General features: G+C 38.4%; 1 pseudogene; it reads left to right on the forward strand.

The window, feature by feature from the left end:
- Nucleotides 1-8068: 8068 nt before the first annotated feature.
- Nucleotides 8069-8298, forward strand: LOC115274230 (annotated as a pseudogene).
- Nucleotides 8299-8709: the final 411 nt, after the last annotated feature.

Consider the following 8709-nt stretch of genomic DNA (forward strand, 5'->3'; position numbering starts at 1 on the left):
TTTTTCCCAGAAAAATCTAGGCCCAGAAAGAAGCCAGCGTGTTAAGGAGAATGGACCAAAGGTAATAGCTCTGAATTTTGTAGAACCATGTGGCCTCACAGCTGCTTAAAGTTCAAGACACAAGGAGTCCCTTGTCCAGACTGTGTACCTCTTGTACTTTATTAATCTGGTTACAGTAGTGTCCTGCCAATTGAACATCTCTTTTCAGTATCATCTGTCGACTGAGTCTAGGCTGTGTATTACAGGTTCACCCTGAAATAGAGGAGCCCATGTGCCTCTGCTCAGAGACCTGCTCTCACTGCAGACACACACACACACACACACACACACACACACCACACCACACCACACCACAATGCATCGTGTCCTCCTGCTGTGTGTCACTTCTATGTCCTTCTCATCTCCCCCTGCCTGCCTCAAGACACTCTTTAGGATATGAATGCATACACATCATCTTCCCTGTCCCAGAACAAATGTAGAAATAGTACCAAGAACGTCCTATTTGTAGCTTCCCAAGCACAAATACTCTTGGGGATTCATTTTGGAATGGTCACTTTCTGACCTGTATGTAATGAAACATAAAAAATTATGTTCAATGACTAGAGAGACAGAAAAAAATGGTGCTGGTGGCATCCAATCCTAGTGATATCCCATTTGTAGCCAGCAAAAATAATGAGTGAACAAAAATAAATCTGTCCAAAAGACGAAAGTAGTGACATCTTTATGGTGTGAAACATCTTACATATAAGAAATCTCTTTCACACGCATCAGCCTGAGAAATCAAAGGGCTGACACATTGAGTGGGGTTGGAATTTTTAAACAAGTACAAAGGGGCACTTTCTAATTTTGCTGTCAGAATTGCAAAGCATTATAACATCTCGGGAGGCTGTGAAGACAGTTACAAGAATAAAAATACAGATATTCTCAGGGTGCCTGGATGGCTCAGTTGGTAGAACTCTTGAGTCTTGAGCTTGGGGTTGTAAGTTCAAGACCCATGTTGGGTGTAGAGATTTTTGTGGGGAAAAAACTTTAAACAAAAATACAGATAGTCTTGAACTCAGGATTCCTCAGTCTCTACTGTATGGACATTCTGAGCCAGATTCTTCTCTGTGGTGGGGAGCGTCCTGGGTATTGTAGGATGTTTAGAACATCCTAGCCATTGTGCACCCCTCTCCAGTGTGACAACCAAAAATGTCTTTGAACATTATGCAATATCCCCTGGGGGACAAAATCCCCTTTGTTTGAGAAACAGTTTAAATATTTAAAAATATTTTGTAGCATTGATACAATAGTGATTTAATGAGAAAAATACTCAAGACTATCAAAAGTATAAATGGCACAGCCACACCATGATATGTCATACAGGCCTTAAAATAATGAATCAGGGGCACCTGGGGGACCAGCTGGCAGAGGGTGAGACTCGATTTTGAAGTTGTGAGCTCAAGCCCTTTACTCGTGGTAGATATTACTTGAAAATAAAATTTTTAAAAGAAAAAGAACTAGTGAATCAGCATTGTACTACTTCACTAGACAAACACGTGTAAGATACGACTGAGTCAGAAGGACTGGCAGAGAAAAACTAGAAAGAATGATTGTGTCAGAACATAGAGTGTGCTCACAATATGCATTGGTGTCTTTTTTATACATTTGCATTGAAAGTGTGTGAATATGTATGTGTCCATAACACAGAAAAATTTTTAAAAATTTAAAAGAAATGAAGACTTTGAAGAAAGAGAAACAGTGAAAATTGAAATACACGTAGGTTCAGCAGAGGGGTTCAAAAACCACTGCATGAAACAAAATTGAAGGAAGACCCAAAGCAACTTTTGAACAAAAAGATTTAAAAGATTAATAATGTAATGATAATTCATGAGTCCAAATCTAATTTATATTGCTAAGGATTCAGGAATAAAAGAAGATGAAAAAGTCTTTTCAGGTGGAGAGAAAGTGATAGCTAAGCTTTTAATTTCATCTCACATAAAGATAGATGGACCAGTATGCTTATGGAAGGGAAAGGTGATTCTTAGTCAAACGCCAAAAAAGAATGACTTCCAAGTGTTGGAATTCCTATTTTAGAAATAGATCCAGTAATAAAAGGCCAAAAAGGAACAAGTAAGGAATACGGAGGTGTGAAAACTAGTTGGAAATATGTAGAAAGGGTGATTTATGAGCAATGAATATGCAGAATGACATTGACTTTACTTTTGCGGAAAGTAGGTCCTAACAAGGGATGAACATTAAGGGGACAGATCAATTCTTTCAGAAAAAAATAAATCAATAAAAATAGAAAAAGCTATGGAGGGAGTGTGTGTAGTCATTGACTTTAACACACAAAGTTCATACCATCTCAGACATTCTGCACAAATACATCTACACATGCATTAAAAAATAAGCAAAATGACAAGTAGCTAAGTCAGTGAAATAGATGTCAATTAAAAAAAAGGAATAAAAAAGCAGAAATAAAGCCAATCTAACCCCCCTATGCAAACAGCAAGGACTTTCACAGACAACTTTCAATAGAGAAGGTGGGTGGCTAGCCAAAGCAGAATATATTCATATTCACAGGTAATGAGTTCATAGTTAAGGGAGCTCATTAACATACCCCTTTTTTTATGGTACCTTTAAATTTTTGATTTTTATTTTTTTACTGTTTATTAATTTATTTTGACAGAAAGGGAGCATGAGCAGGAGAAAGGCAGAGAGTGAGAGAATCCAAAGCAGGCTCCGTGGTGTCCGAGAAAAGCCAATGTGGGGCTCAATTGCATGAACCCTGATATCATGGCTTGAGCTGAAATCAAGATTCGGACACTCAACCAACTGATTCACCCAGGTGTCCCTAAGATTTTTCATTTCAGTACTCAAGAGAGAAGGTGCTGTGCAATTATGTTTCATGTACGGATCTTGCAAGGATGTACTTGTGAACATTCTTTCATCTGGATTTTTCTCATCTGCATGTAACTGTAGTCTAATATGTCTCATCTTAAAAATGAAGAGACACGTCCTCACTTCAGTATATGCCTCTAAAGCCTGTACTTGACTTTTCCACTCTGGTTAATTGCAAAGATCCTTGGTCTCAGGTTCTACTTTTATGCTTCCCATCTCCCCTCTAATTGGTTTTCCATTATTATCATTTAGATGTTAACTTTGAACCTTGCATTTCTGAGTTCAATATTTACTTCTATTTATAGCATCACAAATACACCAATCAATCAGATAATTCATTAATCACTTCAGCAAAGAACCACAGCAAACTCTGCTCTGGGCTAGGCTAGACTGGCTCTCAGGTGACCTCAGGTAAATGTTCTTGACTTTCATTCTCTTGACCTTTTCCTCTAGTACTTACTGGAAATAAAACTCATCTAGCTGGGGTCTCTGAAACGAAGGTCTTTTCATGCAAATCAAAATACATACCTCATTGGTAGATGGTAGAGGAGGAAACTCTGTCCCCAGACTTGATAGCAGGGATGGGTCACCTCAGTGCCCCATCCAGACTTAGGACTGCAAAAGAAACGACCATGTCTTGTCTAGCCTGAGGTTACACACTGTAGTCCCACAACAGAGGAGGTATTTACAGCCTCTTAATTCTGCTCATTAGGCACATTTCCCTCTGGTTTCTCCCACCTTTAGGCACCTGATTTCCCTATGGGATACCAGTGTAGACAGGAAGGAATTTTATCCTGTTGAATTTCTGTTCCTAGGAGACTGGGTGATAAGGTGGCTGAAGCCAGTTTTTCTTACTCTTTTTCTATTACTTCTTCTGCCTTACAGAGATCTAGACTCCCAGCACCTTATCCCAATTCTGAATGAATATTTTCTCATGTCTGTTTTAGACTGAGAAATCAGTTTTGACCAAGTCCACTGGGCTCTTCAAAGCATTGTCTTCGTTGAAGACACAGCCCCTGATACCTTTAGAAAGTAACTTTTCTCTTTTGCATCATAGATGTGAAATTTGTTTCTTTGATATAAAACCTTGGGCACTACAGGTCTGGTCTTTATGACAGTTTTGCCAAACAATTAGGGATTTCTCACTTATATCACAAGTTCAGAGCCATTACTTAAAACTCCATTATAAAATGTTTGTTAGTTGTCAGAGATATATTTACATCTGTTTATTTACAATTGAGTTCAGCAACCCTCGGAATTTCCTGCTTTAATTTCTGTAAAAGTCTATTGTGTAAGGAAGTACTATCATGAACTCCATTCCCCATGGAGAAATGGGGCTTGACAAACTTCATTGTCTTGTCAAAGTTATTATTGCAGAATCAGAGGATGCACATTGGATCGTGTCAAGATGTTTCCAGTGTTCAAACTCTGTGCCCGTGGTTCCCACCCAGAATGATTCTTTTTCCCTGGGCATAGTTGGCAATGTCTGAGGGATGCTGCTGAATCCCTACAGTGTGCAGGACAGCTCCCAACACGAATAATCCTCCTGCCTCCAAGGTTAAATTGAGAATGTGAGAAAACCTACTCTAGACCAGCACTTCTCCAACTTCAAGGTGCACATGAATCACCTAGGGTTCTAGTTTAAATGCAAATTAAGACATTGTGGGTGTTGACACTCCAGGAGTTTGGTGTGTCTAACAAGGTCCAGAGCAGTGTCAATGACACAGGCCCTCATCCATGGACCACTCTTTGAGTAGCAAGGCTGTGGTCCTGTGATAGAGCAAGGTGCAGGTAGTTGGAGGTCTTCATCACAAGATGAATTGAGTGTGAATAAAATTTTGAATGACAAGTGTATCCACTCACTCTAGGGGCTGTGATAAATTCTGTGTTTGTTTGTTTTACATAAAGGCCCTTGAGTGACACAAAATAAAATGCTTTATGGTCAAAGCTTTCTACTAGTCAGAATAAGAGGCTTCTGATATTGTCCACATTCTAAACTTTAGATATTTTTAATGTGTTATTTTTTTATAGTAAGGGGAGGAAATTGAAGTAGCAAGTGGAACAAGGCTGCTATTGAACTGATCTTTAGCTAAGGTTGGCCAAGATTATACAGGTGGAACTAACATAATCGCCATGGTCCTCCGAATGTAGGAGAGGAAGGTAGAATAGTTTGATCACAGAGAGATGTGAGGAAGCTACCTTGTTGGTGTTGATGATGCAGAAAGGGCAATGAGCCAAGGAATGCTTGTTGTCCATAGAACCACAAGAGGAAAGAAAACAGCCTCTCCTGGAGCTTTATGAAGGAACAAGGCCCCACGGACATCTTGCTTTTAGCTCATGGAGACTTACTTCAGGCCTCCAACTTCTAAACAGTAAGAACATAAATTTGTTTCTTTTGAACGTCTAGTGTGGAAATTCGTTAAGCAGAAATAGGAATGTAATGTAGACACTCATCCAATAAAGTTATTTTGGAGGAAAGGGAATTTTAGTCTCTCTGTTAATTCATTTCTTTTCTCTTGGGTAAGGGCATTCTGTATTGAAATCCAAACTGACCTGGAAAACAAAATTAGGTCTTTTTGGAGCTTCTGCTCCATATCTTAGAAGGAATGGAAAAAACGAACTCCCTATTGATAAAATACAAATATGACTATCTATCTATCTATCTATCTATCTATCTATCTATCTATCTATTATCCATCATCTATTTTAAATAAATACACCTAACATATAGATTGAACCCAGGACCCTGAGATCAAGGGTCAGATAATTGCAGCTATTGGTTGGCTCAGTCTACAAAGGGCAGGAATCTTGATCTCAGGTTTGTGAGTTTAAGGCCAGTGTTGGGTACAGAGATTCCTTAAAGCTAATATCTCTCAAAAAACAATTGCATGCTCTAGCAACTGAACCAACCAGGCACTATGTGACTTTAGATTTAGACACAAGTTCTGGTTTTGAGGCCTTGTGCATTAATATTTAAAAAAGTAATTTGAGGTGCTTCAGTAGCTCAGTCAGTTAAGGTACTTGTTCTTGAAGTTTGGCTAATGTCATGATCTCATGGTCGTGGGATCAAGCCCCATATCAGGCTCTGGTCTGACAGTGTAAAGCCTGCTTGGCATTCTCTCTATCTCTCTCTCTGCCCATTTCCCACTCACCTTCTCCTTCTCTCTGTGTGTGTCTCAAAGTAAATAAATAAACATTGAAAACAAGAATTAAAGAAGTAATTTGTTACTAAAATTAAGTTCACCACTGTACTTTAAGTCTTTGAGTCTAAATTTCTACACATTTTAAAAATAATAGTTTATTGTCAAATTGGTTTCCATATAACACCCAGTGCACCTCCCGGCAAGTGACCTCCTCCATGACCAACACCCCCTTCCCTCCATCTTTCCTTCAGCCCTTGGTTCGTTTTCAGTATTCAGTAGTTTCTCATGATTCCATACTAATTCAGACATTCTCTGTTTTGATTTTTATCCATTCCCAGTTTCCTTTCAACCTCAAAGATGGGATTATTGCATCTGTATCACACATACATCTCTAAAAGTGTTATTGTATGAAGTAATGTACAAATGCACATACATAGATGTGCATCTACTCACTACCATGAAAGACTTCTTGGACTCACCAGGTACTTCCGAACACTGTATTTATTCCTAACAACATCCGCCTGAATCAGGTTTATTACCCCCTCATCACAATCAGAACTAAGGAAACAGAGGTTTCAGGTTGACGACAATTTTTATAATTCCGTAATTATACGGAAAAAAGCTTTAACGCTTTTGTGGACTTTCTGGAATTATATTTAAATGGACTTAGGCAGTGTGAACTTGGTTTTTGAATGATTCATTTAATTCAGAATATTTTGCATTTTAATATTTAAAACGTTAATTAATTAATTAATTAATTAATTTGCTTACTTACTTACTTATATTTATAGAGTACAAGAGCAGGGAAGGGCAGAGAAAAGGGAATGGAGAGGATGCCAAGCAGGCTCCATGCTGACAGTGCAGAGCTTAATGTGGGGTTTGGACCCACAGCTGCAAGATCATGATGGGAACTGAAATCAAGAGCTGGTCACATAACTGACTGAGCCGTGGAGGTGTCCCCAGAAAATGTTGCATTTTAAATATGTTTAGTTTATTGCATGCTATTGTATGTCAATAAATTATTTAAAATATAAATCTCTTATAGGTACAAAGTGAATTCAGCAGGCTATAAAGTAAAGATAGAACAATTGGTTAAATTTCTATACACGAATAACAAATTGTCAGAAAAAGAAATTAAGAAAACAATCTCATTTACAACTGCATGAAGAAGAACAAAGTACCTAAGAATAAGTTTAGCCAAGGCAGTGAAACACCTGGACACCGAAAACTGTAAGCCATTGCTGAAAGAAATGAAGAAGGCACAAATAAATGAAAAGATAGACCATGTTCATTGACTGGAAGAATTAATCCTGTTGAGATGTTCATATACCCAAAGCAATCTGTGGATTCAGAGCTCTCCCTGTCAGAATTCCAATGGCATTCCTTTACAGAACTAGAACAAACCCTTCTATAATATGTCTGGAACCACAAAAGACCGCTAACAGACAAGCAATTTTGAGAAAGAAGAGCAAAGCTGAAAGCATCATGCTCTCTGATTTCAAGCTATATTGCAAAGCTGTGGTAACCGAAACAGTGTGATATTGGCATTAAAAACACACAGATCAATGGAACAGAATAAACAGCCATGAAATAAGTTCACATGTATATGGTTAATAAGTTAATGACAAAAGAGGCAAGAATATACAATAAGGAACGAATAGTCTCTTCAGTAAATGGCGTTGGGTAAACTGGATTGCCACATGCAAGAGGATGAAATGGGATCACTATCTTACACCATGGGCAATAATTAACTCAAAGTGGATTAAAGACTTGAACATAAGACCTGCAGCCATAAAATTCCTGGAAAAAGAAAACATTTTGGTTTTGGCAATGATTTTTTGCAAGGGGACAAATGCAAAAATAAGCAGGGTGTACATCAAACTAAAAACTTCTGCACGACATGGAAACCACCAACAAAATGGAAAGGCAAGCTCCCGAGTGGCAGAGAATATTTGCAAATCCTATATCTCATAAGAGGCAAGTATATAAAGTATATAAAGAACTCAATAGCAAAGAAGAAAGTTGGAGCAGAGCCCAGGACGATGGCACTGCCTGCATTGTTGTGCCCCTTCTCCAAGCTGCTCACTCTGGCCAGACTCCCAACTGGCTCTTCAGTGCCATCAAAGTCCACATTCAGGACCTACCACATGACAGACCTGACTGGATGAAAGTTGGACTGACCTTGGGCACCTCCGTCTTCATGTGGATCTATCTCCTCAAAGAATATAATGAAGATATTTTAGAGTAAAAAAGAAGAAATGGGTTGGAATAATGATTGAAACACTAATATGGTATACTCCAGGTAGTGATGACACCAGTTTCTTTGGATTCAGCAGTCTGTTGAGTTGTAAACATGAGAGAAAAGGTTATATGTGAATGTATGCCAAATCAGCATTCGTGAATAAACAATAATGAAGTGAGAAAATAAAAATGAAAACAAACAATATGATAAAAAATGGACAGAGGTCTGAATAGGCATTTTCTCACAAGGAGACATTACCTCACACCTATAATGATTAGTATCCAAAAGACAAGAAACAACATGTGTTGGCAAGGATGTGGCATAAAGGGAACCCTCATGTACCATTGGTGGGAATGTAAACTGGTTCAACCACTGTGAGAAACTGTGACAAGATTTCTTGTAAAAATTAAAAATTGACCTACCGAATGATTGATCAATTCC

The sequence above is a fragment of the Suricata suricatta genome, chromosome 12 (genome assembly GCF_006229205.1).
Source record: "Suricata suricatta isolate VVHF042 chromosome 12, meerkat_22Aug2017_6uvM2_HiC, whole genome shotgun sequence".
Classification (NCBI taxonomy): domain Eukaryota; kingdom Metazoa; phylum Chordata; class Mammalia; order Carnivora; family Herpestidae; genus Suricata; species Suricata suricatta.